The sequence below is a fragment of the Oncorhynchus masou genome, unplaced genomic scaffold, assembly GCF_036934945.1.
Source record: "Oncorhynchus masou masou isolate Uvic2021 unplaced genomic scaffold, UVic_Omas_1.1 unplaced_scaffold_2905, whole genome shotgun sequence".
Classification (NCBI taxonomy): Eukaryota; Metazoa; Chordata; class Actinopteri; order Salmoniformes; family Salmonidae; genus Oncorhynchus; species Oncorhynchus masou.
Genome location: NW_027016724.1, coordinates 2,472 through 29,789, shown reverse-complemented (window position 1 = coordinate 29,789; position 27,318 = coordinate 2,472). Strand labels below are relative to the sequence as shown.

General features: G+C 46.8%; 1 pseudogene; it reads right to left on the bottom strand.

Moving 5' to 3' along the window:
* Positions 1-542: 542 nt before the first annotated feature.
* LOC135539085 (EEIG family member 2-like) lies at positions 543-27,318 on the bottom strand (annotated as a pseudogene).

The window sequence follows — 27,318 nt, the reverse complement described above, 5'->3', positions numbered from 1 at the left end:
CTTTAAGTAGAGGGAGAGAAAAGAAAACGAAGCAATGGATTTGTGTTGAAATATACGTGTTGTTATATTTTAAAATAAAATGTGTTAATTAGAATAAATAAAAATCTGAGCCTGGGAGAAACAACGTTACACATTTCAGTGTAAAAGGTCAAATTGTGCAAATTAGATTTTTTATTAATTGAGTTTGTGCAACAAGTCCTGATTGCATCTTGGCAAACACAAAGGGCATGCCTTTAGTTAACAGAATTTGACTGTATGGTTCAACACTACGTCAAATATACTTACCCTGACAAAAACAGGCAGCAGAGCAGAGTGAATGACCTAACTACTCAACTTTTGCGGGGGACTGGGGACAATTAAGCCAAATGAAGGCAAAGGTGAAAAATCAGCTCTGAGCATCACAACGAGGAGAGAACTGAGAGCCAACAGTTTGGATCATGCCAGACTAGTTAGTGAAAGGTAGAGAAACATGAACGTATTACCCGTGTGGACATACCTCCTCATCATCCAGGAAACCATCATACCAGTCCACCAGGTCTGCAGGGGCTGGGTGTATCTGGAGGAAACGCACATAACACACTACTGAGCATCCCATTGAATAACACATGTAGAAGTCTTTGACTTCCGCCTGCATCTTGACGCCCCATGTTAATTAACCATCTGAAGGTAGATACTGTTTTGACATTTTTCCCTTTAGCAGACACTCCTATCCAGAGCGACTTACAGGAACAATTAGGGTTAAGAGCCTTGCTCAAGGACACAGGCAGATTTTTTCTTTCTTCACCGAGTCTGCTCTGGGATTCAAACCATAAACTTTTCAGTTACTGGCCCAATGCTCTTAGCCGCTAGGCTACCTACTGTTGTCTGCGAACACATCTTATATAACACCTCTATTCCAGGAAAATACATGTAGTTAATTTAACAACATATTAATAGAGATGTCGGAACAAAATGGTATCATTTAGGCATGCAACTATATACTGCAAAATGGCTGCTGAGCATCTCACAAAGAGGTCGCAACCCATTAGAACAGGGTGAGTGAAATGTATTTACAACCAAATAAAAACAAGTCCAATAGGTTCTATCCTTTGTGCAAACATTTGCCTTTTACATAAACCAAAAATGTAAAAGAGTCGTACCTTATGTACATGAAACCAAGTGCTCTGATGTAGGGCGAGTCATTGTGAGTTATCAGTCCCATCACCTGCTTGCGGGTCATCTTGAGGGTAAACAGCTTATACAACAGGCAGAAAGCCGTGGACACAATGCCGCCTGTCCCGACTCCACGCACCTGAGAACAGAGGTTCATGTGTTAGACGTTTCGACATTTTTGGGTTCCAGTGTTCCTAACATATATCTGAAGTGGACCTCTACGTTTTTGGGGGGAATTATCCTTTTTCAACACGGTCCTACTCCACAGCTAAGTTAAGTGTATTGCTTGAGTTTGTCATCTATCAACTACTGACTTTTGATGCGTGTATGTATGTATGTGTGTCTGCGTGCATGCATGTATGTGCACCTAACTAAGATGCTCTGGATAAGAGCGTCTGCTAAATGACTATAATTTAAAAAAAAATGTCAAATGTATGTGATGCACTTATGAACACAATTAGGCAGAGAATAGCTTCTCTGGTCAGGATGTAACTTACATTGATTCTATTGACAGCAAAAGCCATTAAATCAGAGAAGTCAGAGAGTGACTGTTACCCCCATCATCTAGGACAGAGAAAGAGGGGGAGGCAAAAGGCACGTACTTTCTAACTTACCCCTCCGCACATTCCAGTCTGTCCAGCAGTCTTCCTGCTGCCTTTCTCCCAGGGCTCAACATGAGTCACCTACAGAAACATGTTTTTTAACACGGTGACCCCATGACACAAATCAATGCACGGTGAATCACATTCAGGTTGCAGAAGTCTGTTGTTTACCTCTGGCTGAACGCTGGGCACATCAGGAAGACGCCTTTGCAGCCCTTTACTTTCCAATCACATCAAAATCATTTCACAAATGCTAAATATACACTTACTGTACATTGTTTTTAACAGGCTTTATCAGTTGCAGTCGACAGCATGTTTCAATTACAACACGTTTCTGTCGACTTTCTTTTTGTTACACACAGGTGTTCGGATGCATATTGCCATCCTAGAGCGTCTAATGCTCCTTCCTGATGTGCCCAGCGTTCAGCCAGAGGTAAAGACTTCGGCACCCCGAATGACTGAACACGATATGCAACATCTGGGACTAGCATTCCTAGGCATTAGCCATGGTGGAAAAGTGTTTCATAAAGTACACACACTTCCCTTTTTTTAACTGCCTTCTCGCCATTAAATCGCGACAAGGCGGAAATCGACGCCTTTGCAGCCTGAACGTACAAACCGGTCCACGGGGATACAATGCCTTTCAACGGTAAAATTCGCCGGCCTTTGGGTTAGTTTGGGACATGCTGAATAGCTAATGAGCACTGGTGGTCGCCCCAATTAACCATTTTAGAACAATTTCTCGCTGATATGAAAAATAGTTACGTTTCCAAAACCGTATTGCAAGCGGTACTTGTTCACGTTCAAGACTGAGCGTGCGTCGGGGCTACGGAAAGATCTCTTCAGCAATACTAATTAGGCGCTAAATGTAGTCAGCGTGTATTAATAGGCTAACATAACACTAGAGTTAACGTTACCTGGCTCGCAAGTCAGGTTAACCATACAGTAACGTTAATTCCAACACAAATTTAATAATCAGCAGTCCACTTAGCTACAGACCGTACAGGAAAACCTAAAGAGACGTTAGCTAGTTAACTTAGCTACATAGCTAGCGAACGTTGCAACCCACTCAAATGAGTAAACAGAACTGAAAATAGGGTCGGGTTAGCGGTGGCTAGCACGCTAGCGAAGTTAGTTATCTAACAAACACGCTAGGAACCATTTGAGATGATACTGCCAAATTATAATATGAAAAACGTTAAGCAAAAGCTAGCTACCTGCTACTGAACCATTTAGCCAGTTAAGTTAGCAATTTACCCATACGTTCAAACGCTACCTAAGGTAGCAGCCAACTTTAGCTAGCATAGTAACGTTAGCCAGCATCGGTCTGGTACCTTGAAATATGTTCATCCACCACCTCATGGTAAGTTTTTCAGTTCATAGAGCTGAACTTTAAAATATGGAGATGAGAGCACGTTGGTGAGGACCATAGGGTTCAAGTTCATAGTCTTTTCGTTGCCCCAGAGAGGCAAGTTGTTGCCATGTTTTCCAGGGTTAGGGCCAATCTTGTTCACAGCCTGTCCTTGTTGCTGATTCCCGGCTACAGTGTTGTTGGCCATAATGCGAGGATCCCAGGCTGTCGATCCACAAATGCGGGAAATTAGCCGCTATCTGCTAACGCTAGCTAGCTTACACAATCGATGCTTCTGACGATAACGCCATTAAAGCAGGGTTTGAAACCGTCAATAATTGCGGTAAACTATATTCTACAATAACCTAGCACCAGATTATGGCCCACAAAACCTTACTTTGTAGATCTATCTTGCTAGCTGAGTTTCTTCGACAACAGTAGGAGAAAATGGTACGCACGTAACTGCCGCTGCTGGGAGAAGACCGGAAAAGGCAACGAACGCCGTTCGTCCAATGAGTGACTTTCGTGAATGAGTACCAAAGTACAGTAACTGTATCGAGGAATTCAATATCTTTGGCTCACTGCATTCACTGATTGGTGAGCATGGAATGATAGTCGTTTTGAATAATTAACTGTAATTTCTTATAGTAATAAATGTCATTATGTTTTTCTCCTGTTCTGTGTGTTTGGGGCAGAGGGGCGACATTGAATAGGTCATCAATAAATCAAATGTATTTATAAAGCTATTTTGACATCCGCCGATGTCACAAAGTGCTATTACAGAAACCCAGCCGAAAACCCCAAACAGCAAGCAATGCAGATGTAGAAGCCGGTGGCTAGGAAAAACTCCTAGAAAGGCAGGAACCTAGGAAGAAACCTAGAGAGGAACCATCCTCTGAGGGGTGGTCAGTCCTCTTCTGGCTGTGCCGGGTGGAGATTATAACAGAACATGGCCAAGATGTCAAAACGTTCGTAGATGACCAGCAGGGTAAAACAATAATGTGGATGTAGAGGGTGCAACAGGTCAGCACCTCAGGAGTAAATGTCAGTTGGCTTTTCATAGCCGATCATTCAGTTAGAGACAGCAGGTGCTGTCTTCAAAACAGAAGGTCCGGGACAAGGTAGCACGTCCGGTGAACAGATCAGGGTTCCATAGCCGCAGGCATAACAGTTGAAACTGAGCAGCACTGCCAGGTGGACTGGGGACAGCAATGAGTAAAGCCAGGTTGTCCTGAGGCATGGTCCTAGGGCTCAGGTCCTCAGAGAGAAGAAAAGGATAATTAAAACACTGATTCACAGGACACGGGTAAGACAAGAGAAATACTCCAGATATAACAGACTAACCCTAGCCCCCTGACACAAACTATTGCAGCATAAATACTGGAGGCTGAGACAGGAGGGGTCTGGAGATGCTGTGGCCCCGTCCGAGATACCGCTGGACAGGGCCAACCAGGCAGAATATAACCCCACCCACTTTGCCAAAGCACAGCCCCCACCACTAGAGGATATCTTGTACAACTTACTACCTGAGACAGGAAGAGTATGGCCCACGAAGATCTCCCCCAAGGCACAAACCGAAGGGCGCCAACCAGACAGGAAGATCACATCAGTGACTCAACCCACTCCAAGTGACGCACCCCTCCTAGGGGTGGCATGGAGGAGCACCAGTAAGCCAGTGACTCAGCCCCGTAATAAGGTTGAGGAGAGGAATCCCAGTGGAGAGGGGAACCGCCAGGCAGAGACAGCAAGGGCGGTTCATCGCTCCAGTGCCTTTCCATTCACCTTCACACCCTGGGCCAGACTACACTCAATCATAGGACCTTCTGAAGTGATGAGTCTTCAATAAAGACTTAAAGGTCGAGACCGAGTTGCGTCTCTGAATGGATGACGCAACTATTCAAAAAATGGAGCTCTATAGGAGAAAGTCCTGCCTCCAGCTGCTTGTAGAAATTGTAAGGACAACAAGAGGCCTGTGTCTTGTGATCGTAGCGTACGTGTAGGTGCATACAAGTAAAGAACCAATCAGAAATATAGGCAGCAGCAAGCCCATGGGCCTGCTTCTTGTAGGTTAGCAGTGTAGAAACCTTGAACCACACCTGTTTAACAGGAAGCCAGTGTAGAGAGGCTTGCACTGGAGCAAGGTCAGTATTCTCATCGCTTCCTCCTGCCCAGATGAACATCCAATGCTGGGTACACTGTGTCTTATATTGCATACCTTCAGTCCTGGAGCTACATGCACACAAGTAATCTGTCAATCTTTGATTTATGCCGAATATTCTCCCCTCCATTTGGAAAACATCGACCCTTCCAAAAATGAATAACGACTCCTAAGCCAACGCAGAGTAGGCTGTACGCCCCAGTCACCTTGAGGCGCGGCAGAACTCCCACTTTAACCCAATCAAACATCTCTGCAGAGACTCCAAAAACCACAGCTTCAATGATCAGCCTATTAGCACAGGGAGGTAGGGCTGCTGGTTCATTCCCCTTAATCAATGCAGTATTCTTTGACCATCCAGTCATGCAAGTCCTTCTCCCACATATTCTAAGGTGGGTTGAAAGACAGTTCTTCACTGCATGTATCCATTCCTCCTCCTTGCTATAATATATGGGCCTTTTCAACGCTGCAAAAATCAGCATCACATTTACAATCTATTGTAGCAGCTCTGTGTTCCAGGAACGCTCCCTCCCTGCCAGTGATAGTATATAGCCACGGTAGCCAGCCATCTGTCCTCTGGTACTTTGTAAGCATCACCCAGAGCCAGGACTGCCAGACTGGCGGTGATGAGCAACCCTGAGCCCTTTCTCAACCCCACTGTGTTGAGTACTACTGACAGCAGTTATGTAACAGCTCTCTGAGCCAGCATGGATTCACTGTTAAATATCACTAGCAGCTTTTGAAGCATCCATCCATCAATATTCCCATCCCATGGGACTGAAATAAGTACTAGGATATCTATTGTATCGAAAACAGAAAACACGTTTTCACCATGACAACATACATACTACATTTGGTTTTGTAGCTGCCAGGAAGGAAAAAGTAGGCCACAGTTTAGCAGGGATAAGGAAAAAATCCAAATCTATTGACGAGAGATGTTGTTCTGTAAAGTAATAAAACAATACAATTTATTTAAGAAACAACACAGCATGTCTGTTTGTGAATTTCTATACTGTATCCCAATTAACAATCTTCCAACATTTAGGACATTGAACAATGTGGGACCTGCACTTGCAACATCAGTCTATAGAAATAACCGTAAAAACAACAAACAAAGTAGGATATCAACATAATAAAGGTACAAACAGTACGATAAGGGTATGAATTGGACAAACAAGAAAGTCATTAAAAGTTTAACATCTGAGTCCTGGACTTTCTGATGGGCGCTTAGGTGGTGAAGGTAGGAAACAAAATCTCCACCCTGCTGATCCTCAACACTGGGGCCCCACAAGGATGCGTTCTCAGCCCTCTCCTGTACTCCCTGTTCACCCATAACTGCGTGGACATGCAAGCTTCCAACTCAAATATTCAAGTTTGCAGACGACACTACAGTTGTAGGCCTGATTACCAACAACGACGAGACGGTCTACAGGGGAGGTGAGGTCAGGAGGCTGAAGAAATTAGTCTTATCACCCAAAACACTCACAAAATTTTTACAGATACTGTCCTGAGCATCTTGTCTGTCTGTATCACGGCCTGGTACGGTAACTGCACCGCCCTCAACTGGGACTCTCCAGAGGGTAACACGGTCTGCACAATGCATCACCGGGGGCAAACGACCTGCCCTCCAGGACACCTACAGCGCCCAATGTCACAGGAAGGTCAAAAAGATCAAGGACAACAACCACCCGATCCACTGCCTGTTCACTCCACTACTATCCAGAAGACGAGGTCAGTACAGGTGGATCAAAGCTGGGACCGAGAGACTGAAAAACAGCTTCTATCTCAAGGCCATCATACTGTTAAACAGCAATCACTAACATAGACATACAATGGGGGGGAAAAAGTATTTAGTCAGCCACCAATTGTGCAAGTTCTCCCACTTAAAAAGATAGGAGGTGCTGTAATTTTCATCATAGGTACACTTCAACTATGACAGATGAAATTAGAAAAAAAATCCAGAAAATCACATTGTAGGATTTTTAATGAATTTATTTGCCAATTATGGTGGAAAATAAGTAGTTGGTCACCTACAAACAAGCAAGATATCTGGTTCTCACAGACCTGTAACTTCTTCTTTAAGAGGCTCCTCTGTCCTCCACTCGTTACCTGTATTAATGGCACCTGTTTGAACTTGTTATCAGTATAAAAGACACCTGTCCACAACCTCACAGTCACACTCCAAACTCCACTATTGCCAAGACCAAAGAGCTGTCAAAGGACACCAGAAACAAAATTGTAGACCTGCACCAGGCTGGGAAGACTGAATCTGCAACAGGTAAGCAGCTTGTTTTGAAGAAATCAACTGTGGGAGCAATTATTAGGAAATGGAAGACATACAAGACCACTGATAACACGCAAGATTTCACCCCGTGGGGTCAAAATGATCACAAGCGGTGAGCAAAATCCCAGAACCACACGGGGGACCTAGTGAATGACCTGCAGAGAGCTGGGACCAAAGTAACAAAGCCTACCATCAGTAACACACTACGCCGCCAGGGACTCCAAATCCTGCAGTGCCAGATGTGTCCCCTGCTTAAGCCAGTACATGTCCAGGCCCGTCTGAAGTTTGCTTGAGAGAATTTGGATGATCCAGAAGAAGATTGGGAGAATGTCATATGGTCAGATGAAACCAAAATATAGCTTTTTGGGAAAACTCAACTCGTCAGGTTTGGAGGACAAAGAATGCTGAGTTGCATCCAAAGAACACCATACCTACTGTGAAACATGGGGGTGAAACATAGCTGGGAAGCCATTTTCTGCAGGGACCAGGGACGTACTGATCCGTAAAGGAAAGAATGAATGGAGCCATACCAGAGGGAAGACCTCAGTGCAAAACCTCCTTCCACCAGCAAGGGCATTGAAGATGAAACGTGGCTGGGTCTTTCAGCATAACAATGATCCCAAACACACCGGGCACCTAAGGAGTGGCTTCGTAAGAAGTATTTCAAGGTCCTGGAGTGGCCTAGCCAGTCTCCAGATCTCAACCCCATAGAACTTTGAAGAGCAAAGTCCAGCAGCCACCAACAACAGCCCCAAAACATCACTGTCATAGCACATCCTGCTTATAATGGCCAAAATACCAGCAACAGTGTGAGAAAACCTTGTGAAGACTTACAGAAAACGCTTGACCTCTGTCATTGCCAACAGCAAAGTATATAACAAAGTATTGAGATAAACTTTTGTTATTGACCAAATACTTATTTTCAACCATAACATGCAAATAAATATATAAAAAATCCTACAATGTGATTTTCTGGATTTTTCCTTCTCATTTTGTCTGTCATAGTTGAAGTGTACCTATGATGAAAATTATAGGCCTCTCATCTTTTTAAGTGGGAGAACTTGCACAAGTGGTGGCTGACTAAATACTTTTTACCCCACTGTATATATATGTACCTATTCTTATTCATCCCTTTACATTTGTGTGTATAAGGTAGTTGTTGTGAATTTGTTAGATTACTTGTCAGATATTACTGCATTGTCAGAACTAGAAGCACAAGCATTTCGCTACACTCGCATTAACATCTAACCATGTGTATGTGACCATTAACATCTGCTAACCATGTGTGTGACCAATAACATTTGATTTGAAGAGCATTCTTTCACTAATTTATTCATACCAGTAAAAACCGACAAATGCAGAGTATCAACATACACAATCACAAGAACTAGTCTGAATGTGAAGTTGAATGACATAAAACTACATCATGGATATATAACAAAACTCCACAAACAGTACTAAATAAAGCATCTGAACAAGATACAACATTTGTTAAATGTCATACCAGCCTTTGATAGTTGATGGTTGCAGACTCTTACAACATCTTAGCTGATCAAGCAATGACTGACTCCATCTTCCTTGAGCAGTTGTACTTGACTGACTCCATCTTCCCTTGAGTGAAGCTGTACTTGGATCTGACCATCTTCCTTGAGTGAAGCCAGTACTTGACTGACTCCATCTTCCCTGGGAGTGAAGCTGTATTTTGACTCCATCTTCCCTTGAGTGAAGCTGTACTGACCACCTATCTCTCCCTTGAGTGAAGCTTTCTTGACTCCATCTTCCCTTGAGTGAAGCTGTACTTGACTGACTCCATCTTCCCTGAGTGAAGCTGTATTTGACTGACTCCATCTTCCCTTGAGTGAAGGTACTGAACCCATCCACCTGAGTGAAGCTGTACTTGACTGACTCCATCTTCCCTTGAGTGAAGCTGTACTTGACTCCCATCTTCCCTTGAGTGAAGTTTGCATTTCTGACTCCATCTTCCCTTGAGTGAAGCTGTACTTGACTGACTCCATCTTCCCTGAGTGAAGCTGTATCTTTGACTGACTCCATCTTCCTTTGAGAGTGAAGCTGTATTTGACTGACTCCATCTCCCTTGAGGGCTGTACTTGACTCCATCTTCCTTGAGTGAAGCTGTACTTGACTCCATCTTCCCTTGAGTGAAGCTGTACTTGACTGGACTCCATCTTCCCTTGAGTGAAGATGTACTTGACTGACTCCATCTTCCTTTGAGGAAGCTGTGTCTGACTCCATCTTCCCTTGAGTGAAGCTGTACTTGACTGACTCCATCTTCCCTTGAGGAAGGTACTTGACTGACTCCATCTTCCTCATAGTGAGTTTTCTTTGACTGACTCCATCTTCCCTTGAGTGAAGTTGTACTTGACTCCATCTTCCCTTGAGTGAAGCTGTACTTGACTGACTCCATCTTCCCTTGAGTGAAGCTGTACTTGACTCCATCTTCCCTTGAGTGAAGCTGTACTTGACTGACTCCATCTTCCCATGAGTGAAGCTGTATTTTGACTCATCTTCCTGAGTGTAGACCCCATCTTCCCTTGAAGCTGTACTTGACTGACTCCATCTTCCCTTGAGTGAAGCTGTACTTCCTTGAGAAGCTGACTCCATCTTCCTTGAGTGAAGCTGTACTTGACCCCATCTCACCTTGAGTGAAGCTGTACTTGACTGACTCCATCTTCCCTTGAGTGAAGCTGTCACTTGACTCCATCTTCCCTTGAGTGAAGCTGTACTTGACTCCATCTTCCCTTGAGTGAAGCTGTACTTGACTGACTCCATCTTCCCTTGAGTGAAGCTGTACTTGACTCCATCTTCCCTGAGTGAAGCTGTATTCTGACTCCATCTTCCCTTGAGTGAAGCTGTACTTGACTGACTCCATCTTCCCTTGAGTGAAGCTGTACTTGACTCCATCTTCCTTGAGTGAAGCTGTACTTTGACTCCATCTTCCCTTGAGTGAAGCTGTACTTGACTGACTCCATCTTCCCTTGAGTGAAGCTGTGACTCCATCTTCCCTTGACTGACTCCATCTTCCCTGAGTGAAGCTGTACTTGACTGACTCCATCTTCCCTTGAGGAAGCTGTACTTTGGACTGACTCCATCTTCCCTTGAGTGAAGCTGTACTTGATCTCCATCTTCCCTTGAGTGAAGCTGTATTTGACTGACTCCATCTTCCCTTGGTGAAGCTGTACTTGACTCCATCTTCCCTTGAGTGAAGCTGTACTTGACTCTCCATCTTCCCTTGGAGTGAAGCTGTATTTTGACTCCATCTTCCCTTGAGGGCTGTACTTGACCCCATCTCACCTTGAGTGAAGCTGTACTTGACTGACTCCATCTTCCCTTGAGTGAAGCTGTACTTGGACTCCATCTTCCTTGAGTGAAGCTGTACTTGACTCCATCTTCCCTTGAGTGAAGCTGTACTTGACTGACTCCATCTTCCCTTGAGTGAAGCTGTACTTGACTGACTCCATCTTCCCTTGAGTGAAGCTGTATTTGACTCCATCTTCCCTTGAGTGAAGCTGTACTGACTCCATCTTCCTTGAGTGAAGCTGTACTTGACTGACTCCATCTTCCCATGAGGAAGCTGTATTTCTGACCTCCATCTTCCCTTGAGTGAAGCTGTACTGACTGACTCCATCTTCCCTTGAGTGAAGCTGTATTTCTGACTCCATCTTCCCCTGAGTGAAGCTGTATTGGACTCCATCTTCCCTTGAGTGAAGCTGTACTTGGACTGACTCCATCTTCCCTTGAGGAAGCTGTATTTTGACTCCATCTTCCCTTGAGTGAAGCTGTACTTCTGACTCCATCTTCCCTGAGTGAAGCTGTACTTGACTGACTCCATCTTCCTGAGTGAAGCTGTACTTGACTCCATCTTCCCTTGAGTGAAGCTGTACTTGACTGACTCCATCTTCCCTTGAGTGAAGCTGTACTTGACTGACTCCATCTTCCCTTGAGTGAAGCTGTATTTGACTCCATCTTCCCTTGAGTGAAGCTGTACTTGACCTTGACTCCATCTTCACCTGAGTGAAGCTGTACTTGACTGACTCCATCTTCCCTTGAGTGAAGCTGTACTTGACTCCATCTTCCTGAGTGAAGTTGTACGGATCATCTTCCCTTGAGTGAAGCTGTACTTGACTGACTCCATCTTCCCTTGAGTGAAGCTGTGCTTGACTCCATCTTCCCTTGAGTGAAGCTGTACTTGACTGACTCCATCTTCCCTTGAGTGAAGCTGTACTTGACTGACTCCATCTTCCCTTGAGTGGACTTGACCACCTTCCTTGAGTGAAGTTGTACTTGACTCCATCTTCCCTGAGAAGCTGTACTTGACTCCATCTTCCCTTGAGTGAAGCTGTACTTGGATCAGACTCCATCTTCCCTTGAGTGAAGCTGTACTTGACTGACTCCATCTTCCCTTGAGTGAAGCTGTACTGACTGACTCCATCTCCCTTGAGTGAAGCTGTGTGACTGACTCCATCTTCCCTTGAGTGAAGCTGTGCTTGACTCCATCTTCCCTTGAGTGAAGCTTACTTGACTCCATCTTCCCTTGAGTGAAGCTGTACTTGACTGACTCCATCTTCCCTGTACTTTGACTCCATCTTCCTTGAGTGAAGCTGTATTTTGACTCCATCTTCCCTTGAGTGAAGCTGTATTGACTGACTCCATCTTCCCTTGAGTGAAGCTGTACTGACTGACTCCATCTTCCCTGAGTGAAGCTGTTGCATTTGACTCCATCTTCCCTTGAGTGAAGCTGTGACTTGACTCCATCTTCCCTTGAGTGAAGCTGTATCTTGACTGACTCCATCTTCCCTTGAGTGAAGCTGTACTTGACTGACTCCATCTTCCCTTGGAGGAAGCTGTACTTGACCCCATCTCACCTTGAGTGAAGCTGTACTTGACTGACTCCATCTTCCCTTGAGTGAAGCTGTACTTGACTCCATCTTCCTTGAGTGAAGCTGTATTTTGACTCCATCTTCCTTGAGTGAAGCTGTATTTGACTGACTCCATCTTCCCTTGAGTGAAGCTGTACTTGACTCCATCTTCCCTTGAGTGAAGCTGTACTTGACTGACTCCATCTTCCCTTGAGTGAAGCTGTACTTGACTCCATCTTCCCTTGAGTGAAGCTGTATGACTGACTCCATCTTCCCTTGAGTGAAGCTGTACTTGACTGACCATCTTCCCTTGAGTGAAGCTGTACTTGACTCCATCATCTTCCCTTGAGTGAAGCTGTACTTGACTCCATCTTCCCTTGAGTGAAGCTGTACTTGACTGACTCCATCTTCCCTTGAGTGAAGCTGTGGACTCCATCTTCCCTTGAGTGAAGCTGTACTTGACTCCATCTTCCCTTGAGTGAAGCTGTACTTGACTGACTCCATCTTCCCTTGAGTGAAGCTGTACTTGACCCCATCTCACCTTGAGTGAAGCTGTACTTGACTCCATCTTCCCTTGAGTGAAGCTGTACTTGACTCCATCTTCCCTTGAGTGAAGCTGTACTTGACTCCATCTTCCCTTGAGTGAAGCTGTACTTGACTGACTCCATCTTCCCTTGAGTGAAGCTGTACTTGACTCCATCTTCCCTTGAGTGAAGCTGTACTTGACCCCATCTCACCTTGAGTGAAGCTGTACTTGACTGACTCCATCTTCCCTTGAGTGAAGCTGTACTTGACTCCATCTTCCCTTGAGTGAAGCTGTACTTGACTCCATCTTCCTTGAGTGAACTGGACTGACTCCATCTTCCACTGGTGAAGCTGACTTGACTCCATCTTCCCTTGAGTGAAGCTGTACTTGACTGACTCCATCTTCCCTTGAGTGAAGCTGTACTTGACTCCATCTTCCCTTGAGTGAAGCTGTACTTGACTCCATCTTCCCTTGAGTGAAGCTGTACTTGACTGACTCCATCTTCCCTTGAGTGAAGCTGTACTTGACCCCATCTCACCTTGAGTGAAGCTGTACTTGACTGACTCCATCTTCCCTTGAGTGAAGCTGTACTTGACTGACTCCATCTTCCCTTGAGTGAAGCTGTACTTGACTGACTCCATCTTCCTTTGTACTTGGACTCCATCTTCCCTTGAGTGAAGCTGTACTTGACTGACTCCATCTTCCCTTGAGTGAAGCTGTACTTGACTCCATCTTCCCTTGAGTGAAGCTGTACTTGACTCCATCTTCCCTTGAGTGAAGCTGTACTTGACTGACTCCATCTTCCCTTGAGTGAAGCTGTGACTCCATCTTCCCTTGACTCCATCTGACCCCATCCCTTGAGTGAAGCTGTATTGACTGACTCCATCTTCCCTTGAGTGAAGCTGTACTTGACTCCATCTTCCCTTGAGTGAAGCTGTACTTGACTCCATCTTCCCTTGAGTGAAGCTGTACTTGACTGACTCCATCTTCCCTTGAGTGAAGCTGTACTTGACTCCATCTTCCCTTGAGTGAAGCTGTACTTGACCCCATCTTCCCTTGAGTGAAGCTGTACTTGACTGACTCCATCTTCCCTTGAGTGGAATCTGACTCCCTTCCCTTGAGTGAAGCTGTACTTGACTGACTCCATCTTCCCTTGAGTGAAGCTGATTCTTCTGACCATCTTCCCTTGAGTGAAGCTGTACTTGACTGACTCCATCTTCCCTTGAGTGAAGCTGTACTTGACTGACTCCATCTTCCCTTGAGTGAAGCTGTACTTGACTCCATCTTCCCTTGAGTGAAGCTGTACTTGACTGACTCCATCTTCCCTTGAGTGAAGCTGACTCCATCTTCCCTTTGAGTGAACTGACTCCATCTTCCTTGAGTGAAGCTGTACTTGACTGACTCCATCTTCCCTTGAGTGAAGCTGTACTTGACTCCATCTTCCCTTGAGTGAAGCTGTACTTGACTCCATCTTCCCTTGAGTGAAGCTGTATCTTCCCTTGACTGACTCCATCTTCCTTGAGTGAAGCTGTACTTGACTCCATCTTCCCTTGAGTGAAGCTGTATTTGACCCCATCTTCCTTGAGTGAAGCTGTACTTGACTGACTCCATCTTCCCTTGAGTGAAGCTGTACTTGACTGACTCCATCTTCCCTTGAGTGAAGCTGTACTTGACTGACTCCATCTTCCCTTGAGTGAAGCTGTACTTGACTGACTCCATCTTCCCTTGAGTGAAGCTGTACTGAGTGAAGCTGACTCCATCTTCCCTTGAGTGAAGCTGTACTTGACTGACTCCATCTTCCCTTGAGTGAAGCTGTACTGACTCCATCTTCCCTTGAGTGAAGCTGTACTTGACTGACTCCATCTTCCCTTGAGTGAAGCTGTACTTGACTGACTCCATCTTCCCTTGAGTGAAGCTGTACTTGACTGACTCCATCTTCCCTTGAGTGAAGCTGTACTTGACTGACTCCATCTTCCCTTGAGTGAAGCTGTACTTGACTGACTCCATCTTCCCTTGAGTGAAGCTGTACTTGACTCCATCTTCCCTTGAGTGAAGCTGTACTTGACCCCATCTCACCTTGAGTGAAACTGTACTTGACTGACTCCATCTTACCTTGAGTGAAGCTGTACTTGACTCCATCTTCCCTTGAGTGAAGCTGTACTTGACTGACTCCCATCTTCCTTGAGTGAAGCTGTACTTGACTCCATCTTCCCTTGAGTGAAGCTGTACTGACTCCATCTCCTTGAGTGAAGCTGACTTGACTCCATCTTCCTTCCTTGAGTGAAACTGACTGACTCCATCTTCCCTTGAGTGAAGCTGTACTTGACTGACTCCATCTTCCCTTGAGTGAAGCTGTACTTGACCCCATCTCACCTTGAGTGAAGCTGTACTTGACTGACTCCATCTTCCCTTGAGTGAAGCTGTACTTTGACTCCATCTCCCTGAGTGAAGCTGTACTTGACTCCATCTTCCTTGAGTGAAGCTGTACTTGACTGACTCCATCTTCCCTGAGTGAAGCTGTACTTGACTCCATCTCCTTGAGTGAAGCTGTACTTGACCCCATCTCACCTTGAGTGAAGCTGTACTTGACTGACTCCATCTTCCTCGAGTGAAGCTGTACTTGACTCCATCTTCCTGAGTGAAGGATTTCACTCCATCTTCCCTTGAGTGAAGCTGTACTTGACTGACTCCATCTTACCTTGAGTGAAGCTGTACTTGACTCCATCTTCCCTCGAGTGAAGCTGTATTTGATCACTCCATCTTCCTTGGAGTGAAGCTGTACTTGACTGACTCCATCTTCCTTGAGTGAAGTTGTACTTGACTCATCTTCCCTTGAGGAAGCTGTATTTGACTCCATCTTCCGAGGAAGCTGTATTGGGATTGACTCCATCTTCCCTTGAGTGAAGCTGTATTTGACTCCATCTTCCCTTGAGTGAAGCTGTACTTGACTCCATCTTCCCTTGGAGTGAAGCTGACTCCATCTTCCTGAGGAAGTCATTTGACTGACTCCATCTTCCCTTGAGTGAAGCTACTGACTGACTCCATCTCCCTTGAGTGAAGTTTACTTGGACTGACTCCATCTTCCCTTGAGTGCAGCTGCATTGATCTGATTCCATCTTCCCTTGAGTGAAGTTGCACTTGACTGACTCCATCTTCCTTGGAGTGAAGCTGTACTTGACTGACTTCCTTGAGTGAAGTTGTACTTCATCCTTGAGTGAAGCTGTACTTGGACTGACTCCATTTCCCTTGGAGTGAAGCTGGCTTGACTCCATCTTCCTGAGTTGGTTTATTTGGACTCCATCTTCCCTTTGAGTGAAGCTGCCTTGACTGACTCATCTTCCTTGAGTGAAGCTGTACTTGACTCCATCTTCCTTTGAGTGAAGCTGTACTTGACTCCATCTTCCTTGAGTGAAGCTGTACTTGACTGACTCCATCTTCCCTGAGTGAAGCTGTACTTGATTGACTCCATCTTCCCTTGAGTGAAGCTGCATTGATCGACTCCATCTTCCCTTGAGTGAAGCTGTAATGTTCCCCACTTTCCACTTTCAAAACGTCAACTATGTTTACTGTCCCTAAATCAAGCCCTACACTACCAGGAGTTGTTGCTGGGAGTGCCTGTTTTTGTATGAAAATGTTTCTGGAAAAGATTAACGTTTTCTGTCCAAGGAGGTTTCTCTCCCAATACAGTTTTGTATATCAAAGCAACACACTGTGAACTGAACTGTCCGTTTTGGGATCATCGAGCATAGTACATTTACTGTATAACCATTTTTCCTGAGGATTTGAAACCTTAACCCTAATCTATAGCTTCAAGGACATCTTCTTCACCTCCATCTGATGTTGACACTCCTCCTCCCTTGCTTTTCTCCTTTCATTACTTCATCGTAAGGAGCCAAGAGCAACCCCATCTGGCACTTAATTTCTGCTCATAGAATTTAATAATGTTCTTGAGCTAATGATGTGCTTGCCTCTCTTGGGCCTCCATATCGCTAAACAGATATGCTAGGTCATCTTTGTTCATTTGACAGAGCAGGGCACCTGTAGGTCGGCATCTCGCAAGCTGTCTGTATAGTTCTTTAGTCAGTCTTAAGGTCCTTGTGGTAAATGAAACCAGCTCATTGCCACACTTTGTCAGTTAAAAACACCTGTGTGTGAAATACTACACATTTTACACAGTGAACATATCAAGCAGCAACATACCAAACAATAAAACAGTAAATTACAAAATACCTCCCGAGAACCTAGAACCATTTGGGGACTCAAAAAACATTTAAAAAAACAACAAGCCCTTTTTGTTGTAAGAGCTGAGCATTCTCCTACTTGTATAACAAGAAGTCTTCTATTGAACAGAAGTACTGCAGAGTTGAAAGTCTAGCTTCTCTGCAGAGAATGACATACCACCCTGCACAGTTTAATTCCAACAGTACTCAATATATACAGTGCATTCAGAAAGTATTCAGACCCCTTCCCTTTTTCCACATTTTGTTACGTTGCAGCCTTATTCTAAAATTGGATTTTTTGTTTTATGATTTGGAAAGGCACACACCTGTCTATATAAGGTCCTACAGTTGACAGCACGTCAGAGCAAAACCAAGCCATGAGGTCGACAACTGTCCGGTGAGCTCGGGAAACAGGATTGTGTCGAGGCACAGATCTGGGGAAAGGTACAAAAATATTTCTGCAGCATTGAAGGTCCAAGAACACAGTGGCCTCCTTCATTATTAAATGGAAGAAGATTGGAACCACCAAGATTCTTCCCAGAGTTGGCCACTCTGGGAGAAGGGTTGGGAGGTGAACAAGGACCCAAAGGTCATCATAGCCCAGTTCCTCTGTGGAGATGGGAGAAACTTCCAGGAAGGACAACCATCTCTGCAGCACTCCAACCAATCAGGCTTATGAGAGTGGCCAGATGGAAGCCACTCCTCAGTAAAAGGCACATGTCTTACCACTTGGAGTTTGCCTAAAAGGACCCCTGCATTCATAATAAACAAGGTTCTCCTGTCTGATGAAACCAAGATTGAAGTCTTTGGCCTGAATGGAAGAAACCTTGCACCATCCCTACGGTGATGCATGTTGGTGGCGCATCAAGGCCAGGGGATGTTTTTCAGTGGCAGGGACTGGGAGACTAGTCAGGATCGAGGAAAAGATTAACGGAGAAAAGTACAAAGAGATCCTTGATGAAAACCTGCTCCAGAGTGCTCAGGACCTCAGACTGGGGCGAAGGTTCACCTTCCTAAAGGACAGCGACCCAAAGCACACAGCCAAGAAAATGCAGGAGTGGCTTTAGGACAAGTATCTGAATGTCCTTGAGTGGCCCAGTCAGAACCCACACTTTAACCCGATCAAACATCTCTGGAGAGACCTGAAAATAGCTGTGCAGCGATGCTCCCCATCCATCCTGACAGAGCTTGAGAGGATCTGCAGAGAAGAATGGGAGAAACTCCCCAAATACAGGTGCGCCAAGCTTGTAGCGTCAAACCCAAGAAGACTCAGGGCTGTAATCGCTGACAAATGTGCTTCAACACAGTACTGAGTAAAGGGTCTGAATACTTATGTAAATGTGATCTTTCCACTTTTAATAAATGTCGAAAAATAGTTTTTGCTTTGTCATTATGGGGTATTGTGTGTAGATTGAATATATATATATATATCATCCATTTTAGAATATATATATATATATATATATAAAGACTGTAACAAAATGTGGAAAGAATCCAGGGGTCTCAATACTTTCTGACTGCACAGTGTGTGTATATATATCAATATATCCTCTTTCTTCTGAAAGTTATTGAACAAGTTGTAATCATGAACTTCAGGTCACCTCCTAGCTTCAACACTAGGGGGACAGGCTTACACAGGTTCCACACCTCAGACCTGGACTCCCATTGGAACAAATGTTTGTCCTGCATAGAGGTGAGAACTATTTCCCTCTGTCAGACTCTGTGGTGTTCTGGCACCTTATGAGACACATCCACACCCAGGGGGCTAGCGTCTGATCACCACCTGCTCGTAGGGCCCCGCGCCAACCCTGAAACAGAACGTCACACACGTCATTATCCAGCCAGCAACAACTCACACCAAACAAGTGAAAGGGTGTTACTGAAAAACACTTCACAACAAACAATCACATTCTATTAATCATATATTCTATCGATTGACCCTTGTGCATTAAAGGGACAGTGCAAGATTTTGACAATTAAGTATTTTATCTACTGAATGGATAGATTCTTTTTGTCTGCGTCCAGTATGAAGGAAGTTCGAGGTAGATAGTTAATTGACAAAATTATGCCCTATCCCGTTAAATGTTATCTGTTATCGTGATTCAGTGACAGTGATTGTTGCTAGGAGTGCCTGCTGTTGTGTGTCCCTTTGTAGTCATTCTATCTCTATGGTGTCACCCACTTTCTGATGCATTAGGTAATAATGTCACCCACCTGGTGTGTTGGCTTCCCAGCGCTGTGCTTCCACCAGGACCAACAAACAGCCTGAGCCCCTCCTCTGTAACGCACAAACAAGATACTGTCAATCAACGCAAGGTCGCCACGCTGCCAAAATGGCCTGTGGTTATTTGCTTAGCCATCTAAAAATAAGTGGTTATTGACAAGCATTCGTTAGTGAGAGAAAGGAGTGGAGGGCTTTACCGTGAGAGAGACAGGGAGTGGAGGGGCTTTACTGTGAGAGAGACAGGGAGTGGAGGGACTTTACTGTGAGAGAGACAGGGAGTGGAGGGTCTTTACTGTGAGAGAGACAGGAGTGGGAGGGGCCTACTGTGAGAGAGACAGGGAGTGGAGGGGCTTTACTGTGAGAGAGACAGGGAGTGGAGGGTCTTTACTGTGAGAGAGACAGGGAGTGGAGGGGCTTACTGTGAGAGAGACAGGGAGTGGAGGGGCTTTACTGTGAGAGAGACAGGAGTGCTTTACTGTGAGAGAGACATGGAGTGGAGGGGCTTTACTGTGAGAGAGACAGGGAGTGGAGGGGCTTTACTGTGAGAAGAGACAGGAGTGGAGGGGCTTTACTGTGAGAGAGACATGGAGGTGAGGGCTTTACTGTGAGAGAGACAGGAGTGGAGAGGCTTTACTGTGAGAGAGACAGGGAGTGGAGGGCTTTACAGTGAGAGAGACAGGGAGTGGAATGAGAGAGACATGAAGGGGCTTTACTGTGAGAGACATGGAGTGGAGGGGCTTTACTGTGAGAAAGACAGGGGAGTGGAGGGGGGCTTTACTGTGAGTGAGACAGGGAGTGGAAGGGACTTTACTGTGAGTGAGACAGAGTGGAAGGGACAGGGAGTGGAGGGGGGCCTTACTGTGAGAGTGAGACACTGTGGGAGACATGGGGGATTTACAATAGAGAGACAGGAGTGGAGAGGCTTTACTGTGAGAGAGACAGGGAGTGGAGGGGCTTTACTGTGAGAGAGACAGGGAGTGGAGGGGATTTACTGTGAGAGAGACATGGAGTGGAGGGCTTTACTGTGAGAGAGACATGGAGTGGAGGGGCTTTACTGTGAGAGAGACATGGAGTGGAGGGGCTTTACTGTGAGAGACAGGGAGTGGAGGGGCTTTTACCGTGAGAGAGACAGGGGGGAGAGGAGGGTGGAGGGGCTTTACCGTGAGGAGACATGGAGTGGACACTGTGGGAGACATGGAGGGCTTTACTGTAGAGAGAGACATGGAGTGGAGGGGCTTTACTGTAGAGAGAGACATGGAGTGTAGAGGCTTTACCAGAGAGACAGGGAGTGGAGGGGCTTTACCGTGAGAGAGAGACATGGAGTGTAGAGGCTTTACCGGAGGGACATGGAGGGAGGGGCTTTACTGTGAGAGACAGGGGAGTGGAGGGGCTTTACCGTGAGAGAGACATGGAGTGGAGGGGCTTTATAGACATGGAGTGGAGGGCTTTATACTGTGAGAGACATGGAGTGGAGGGCTTTACTGTGAGAGAGAGAAAGGGAGTGGAGGGGCTTTACCGCGTGAGAGAGACATGGAGTGGAGGGGCTTTACTGTGAGAGAGGAGTGGAGGGGGCTTTACCGTGAGAGAGACATGGAGTGGAGGGCTTTACTGTGAGAGAAATGGAGGGCCTTACTGTGAGAGAGACATGGAGTGGAGGGCATTACTGTGAGAAGGGAGTGGAGGGACGTGAGAGGACAGGGAGTGGAGGGCTTTACCGTGAGTGAGACATGGAGTGGAGGGGGCTTTACTGTGAGTGAGACAGGGAGACATGGAGTGGGGGGATTTACTGTGAAAGACAGGAGTGGAAGGGCTTTACTGTGAGTGAGACAGGGAGTGGAAGGGCTTTACTGTGGAAGGTGAGACAGGGAGTGGAAGGGCTTTACTGTGAGAGAGACAGGGAGTGGGGGAATTTACTGTGAGAGAGACAGGGAAGTGGGGGCTTTACTGTGAGAGAGACATGAGTGGAGGGGCTTTACTGTGAGAGAGACAGGGAGTGGAGGGGCTTACTGTGAGAGAGACAAGGGAGTGGAGGGTTTTACTGTGAGAGAGACAGGAGTGGAGGGTTTTTACTGTGAGAGAGACAGGGAGTGGAGGGGCCTTACTGTGAGAGACATGGAGTGGAGGGGCTTTACTGTCGAGAGAGACATGGAGTGGAGGGCTTACTGTGAAGACAGGGAGTGGAGGGCTTTACCGTGTGAGAGACATGGAGTGGAGGGGCTTTACTGTGAGAGAGACATGGAGAGTGGAGGGGCTTTATAGAGGCATGGGTGGAGGGCTTTACTGTGAGAAGACAGGGAGTGGAGGGCTTTACCGTGAGAGAGACATGGAGTGGAGGGGCTTTACTGTGAGGGAAATGGAGTGGAGGGGCTTTACCGTGAGAGAGACAGGGAGTGGAGGGGCTTTGTGAGAGAGACAGGGAGTGGAGAGCTTTACTGTGAGAGGAGCAGGGAGTGGAGGGGATTTACCGTGAGAGAGACAGGGAGTGGAGGGCTTTACTGTGAGAGGGCAAGGAGTGGAGGGTTTACCGTGAGAGAGACAGGGAGTTAAGGGGCTTTGAAAAAACGAGTCAACTAAAATAGCTAATCAAAAAGTCCATTAGGTACCTTTAGGAGTCCATTAGAGTCCTTCCAGACTCATGTGTAAACATCTCCAATCGAAAATCAAATCTAGAATCGACTTCTATTTCGCAACAAAGCCTCCCCTTCACTCACGCCCATAAACTTTACCCTAGTAAAACTGACTATCCTACTGATCCTCGACTTCGGCGATGTCATCTACAAAATAGCTTCCAACACTCAGCAAACTGGATGCAGTCTATCACAGTGCCATCCGTTTTGTTACCAAATCACCTTATACCACCCACCACGGCGACCTGCATGCTCTAGTTGGCTGGCCCTCGCTACATATTCATCGCCAGACCCACTGGCTACAGGTCATCTATAAGTCTAGGTAATGCTCCGCCTTATCTCAGTTCACTGGTCACGATAACAACACCCACCCGTAGCACACGTTCCAGCAGGTATATCTCACTTATCATCCCCAAAGCACAACACCTCATTTGGCCGCCTTTCCTTCCAGTTGTCTGCTGCCAGTTACTGGAAAGAATTGCAAAAATTGCTGAAGTTGGAGACTTTTATTTCCCTCACCAACTTTAAACATCAACTATCTGAGCAGCTAACCAATCACTACAGCTGTACATAGTCCATCTGTAAATAGCCCACCCAATCTAACTACCTCATCCCCATACTGTTTTTATTGACTTTTCTGCTCTTTTGCACACCAGTATCTCTACTTGCATATCATCATCTGCTCATTTATCACTCCAATGTTAATCTGCTAAATTGTAATTATTCGCTGGCCTATTTATTGCCTACCTCCTCATGCCTTTTGCACACACTGTATATAGACTCTACTGTGTCATTGACCTGTTTGTGTTATTGGCTTGTTTATTGTTTATTCCATGTGTAACTCTGTGTTGTTGTCTGTGTCACACTGCTTTGCTTTATCTTGGCCAGGTCGCAGTTGCAAATGAGAACTTGTTCTCAACTAGCCTACCTGGTTAAATAAAGGTGATCTGGCCTACCTGGTTAAATAAAGGTGATCTGGCCTACCTGGTTAAATAAAGGTGATCTGGCCTACCTGGTTAAATAAAGGTGATCTGGCCTACCTGGTTAAATAAAGGTGATCTGGCCTACCTGGTTAAATAAAGGTGATCTGGCCTACCTGGTTAAATAAAGGTGATCTGGTCCTACCTGGTTAAATAAAGGTGATCTGGCCTACCTGGTTATAAATAGCCATAACTTGTGATGTGTACAGGACAGTAGAGTCTGTCTGACGTGACTGGTGTATACAGAGCTCTGCCAGGAGTCATCTCTCACATGCTAAACTCTCTCTCCACTATGGCCTATATTCCTGCTAGTATCCATGGAAACAGTTTCCTCACAATAGACTCCACTAAATCTTGGCTGCAGTCTCTGAAAAAAAGAGAGCTGGGTAAAACCTAGCCCTCTGAGCTAGTCTAAGTGTCTGAGCTGGGTAAAGCCTAGCCCTCTGAGCTAGTCTAAGTGTCTGAGCTGGGTAAAGTCTAGCCCTGAACATTGAGCTAACATCTAGCATGGTGAGCGTACCCTCAGCACTGGAGTCCAGCAGGCCGTGGCTGAAGTCCTGGCTCTGGAGGATCTTCTCCACGATGTCGTCAGCATCTACCCGCGTGGCGTCTACCCTCTTCAGCTGACACTCCACCGAGCTCTGCTTCACTGGATGCCTGAGACACACACACACACACACCATGTATATACACACACACACCATGTATATACACACACACACCATGTATATACACACACACACACGTGAGAAAGAAAGAAGGTGGATGAGATGGAACATTGCCAGCAGCACCATAACAGACTACTGTTCTCGTCTGATGATTACATTGTGATACTCCGTTGAAAGGTCAGAGGTGAGTGAGTGTGTAGATATTACCTTCTGAGTCTCTCTGAGGAGGCAGAGCTCTGTGTGGGGGTGGGGGGGTGTTCAGGTTGAAAGGTCAGTGGTGAGTGAGTGTGTAGATATTACCTGCTGAGTCTCTGAGGAGGCAGAGCTCTGTGTGGGGGTGGGTGTTCAGGTTGAAAGGTCAGAGGTGAGTGAGTGTGTAGATATTACCTGCTGAGTCTCTGGAGGAGGCAGAGCACTGTGGGGGTGGGGGGGTGTTCAGGTTGAAAGGTCAAAGGTGAGTGAGTGTGTGTGTAGATATTACCTGCTGAGTCTCTCTGAGGGAGGCAGAGCTCTGTGTGGGGTGGGGGGTGTTCAGGTTGAAAGGTCAGAGGTGAGTGAGTGTGTGTGTGAATATTACCTGCTGAGTCTCTGGAGGAGGCAGAGCTCTGTGTGGGGGTGGGGGGTGTTCAGGTTGAAAGGTCAGTGGGTGAGTGAGTGTGTAGATATTATCTGCTGAGTCTCTCTGAGGAGGCAGAGCTCTGTGTGGGGGTGGGGGGGTGTTCAGGTTGAAAGGTCAGAGGTGAGTGAGTGTGTGAAAAATATTATCTGCTGAGTCTCTCTGAGGAGGCAGAGCTCTGTGGGGGTGTTCAGGTTGAAAGGTCAAAGGTGAGTGAGTGTGTGTGAAAATATTATCTGCTGAGTCTCTCTGAGGAGGCAGAGCTCTGTGTGTGGGGGTTCAGGTTGAAAGGTCAGAGGTGAGTGGTAAGTGTGTAGATATTACCTGCTGAGTCTCTCTGAGGAGGCAGAGCTCTGTGTGGGGGTGGGGTTCAGGTTGAAAGGTCAGAGGTGAGTGAGTAAGTGTGCAGATATTACCTGCTGAGTCTCTCTGAGGAGGCAGAGCTCTGTGTGGGGGTGGGGTTCAGGTTGAAAGGTCAGTGGTGAGTGAGTGTGTAGATATTACCTGCTGAGTCTCTCTGAGGAGGCAGAGCTCTGTGTGGGGGGTTCAGGTTGAAAGGTCAGAGGTGAGTGAGTAAGTGTGCAGATATTACCTGCTGAGTCTCTCTGAGGAGGCAGAGCTCTGTGTGGGGGGGTTCAGGTTGAAAGGTCAGAGGTGAGTGAGTAAGTGTGCAGATATTACCTGCTGAGTCTCTGAGGAGGCAGAGCTCTGTGTGGGGGTGGGGTTCAGGTTGAAAGGTCAGTGGTGAGTGAGTGTGTAGATATTACCTGCTGAGTCTCTGAGGAGGCAGAGCTCTGTGTGGGGGGGGGTTCAGGTTGAAAGGTCAGAGGTGAGTGAGTAAGTGTGCAGATATTACCTGCTGAGTCTCTCTGGAGGAGGCAGAGCTCTGTGTGGGGAGGTTCAGGTTGAAAGGTCAGAGGTGAGTGAGTAAGTGTGCAGATGTACCTGCTGAGTCTCTCTGAGGAGGCAGAGCTCTGTGTGGGGGTGGGGTTCAGGTTGAAAGGTCAGAGGTGAGTGAGTAAGTGTGCAGATATTACCTGCTGAGTCTCTCTGAGGAGGCAGCTTTCTTTTGTGGGGGGTGGGGGGGTTCAGGTTGAAAGGTCAGAGGTGAGTGAGTAAGTGTGCAGATATTACCTGCTGTGTCTCTCTGAGGAAATAGCTCTTTGTGGGGGTGGGGGGGGTGTTCAGGCACGGGGGAGCAGGTGACAGAGACAGGAGGTGTAGAGCGGGCCTCCCTCTCAGCCCCCGGTCCACACTGAGTTCAGGAATACTACTGCCGATGCCTGTGGAGGCGGAGCCGCTGAGGGGTTCCTCTTGTGTGTGAGCTCTGATAGGCTGGAGGAACGTGAGTGACCTGAGCTATAGCCTATAGGGGAACGAGTAGGCAATATTACACTCCACGACAGTGGTAGACATAATAGAACCAGATTTCACAACCACAAAGATAACTCTGGGGGCAAGCTATGGCCTTTCAGACATTCATACATACTATTCATAATCTTTTTAATTCATAATAGGTCGCCTTTTGTAATTAATATCTGGTTCAGACGTGGTGTTTAGATACCTGACACTTTGGACTGTTGGCTGGCATAGCTGGATGTTCTAGAGTGGCCAGATGCTCTCGGCTCATCAGAAACAGACACACACTTCCCTGGGGGCTCTGAGCAGGAGGGGATAGCAGCACAACGTCAGCACAACATTGACACAACATCTGCACGACATTAGCACTAATGATTCATGAATAACGGGGTTCAATCCTGCCATACTGCTGTAAATCAATTCAAAAGTGTCCAGAGCTGGCGGGATGTGAGTATTTGGGTGAGTGTTCCTGGTACGCAGAGGCAGGCTGTGTGTGTACGGGGAGACAGGGTGTGTGTGTACGGGGACACAGGGTGTGTGTGTCGGGGACACAGGGTGTGTGTGTACGGGGAGACAGGCTGTGTGTGTACGGGGAGACAGGCTGTGTGTGTACAGGGACACAGGGTGTGTGTGTACGGGGAGACAGGGTGTGTGTGTACGGGGAGACAGGGTGTGTGTGTATGGGGACTCAGGGTGTGTGTGTATGGGGAGGCAGGGTGTGGCTGTGTACCTAGTATGGGGAGGCAGGGTGTGTGTGTGTACCTGGTATGGGGAGGCAGGGTGTGTGTGTGTATGGGGAGACAGGGTGTGTGTGTGTATGGGGAGACAGGGTGTGTGTGTGTATGGGGAGACAGGGTGTGTGTGTGTATGGGGAGACAGGGTGTGTGTGTGTATGGGGAGACAGGGTGTGTGTGTATGGGGAGACAGGGTGTGTGTGTGTATGGGGAGACAGGGTGTGTGTGTATGGGGAGACAGGGTGTGTGTGTATGGGGAGACAGGGTGTGTGTGTACGGGGAGACAGGCTGTGTGTGTACGGGGAGACAGGGTGTGTGTGTACGGGGAGACAGGGTGTGTGTGTACGGGGAGACAGGGTGTGTGTGTATGGGGAGACAGGGTGTGTGTGTGTGTGTGTTTTCCTGGTACCCAGAGGCAGGGTGTGTGTGTGTACCTGGTATTGGGAGGCAGGGTGTGTGTGTGTACCTGGTATGGGGAGGCAGGGTGTGGCTGTTTACCTGGTATGGGGAGGCAGGGTGTGGCTGTGTACCTGGTATGGGGAGGCAGGGTGTGTGTGTGTACCTGGTATGGGGAGGCAGGGTGTGGCTGTGTACCTGGTATGGGGAGGCAGGGTGTGGCTGTGTACCTGGTATGGGGAGGCAGGGTGTGGCTGTGTACCTGGTATGGGGAGGCAGGGTGTGGGTGTGTATATGTACCTGGTATGGGGAGGCAGGGTGTGTGGGTGTCCCCTCCCTTCCTGTCTTCGTAGAGACACCCTGCCTCTGCCTGCTGGATGCCCAGTTTCATGGCTGTGGACGGTGGCCTAAAGGGGACACAGGGACATTGACATTCACCCTGAACCATTTTACAACCCAAACCCAACACCCCACACACCTGTTCCAAACCTACTTGCTACCATGTACGGTTGTTGGTTGGTTTGAGGATGTCTATCTGTTTGTTCAT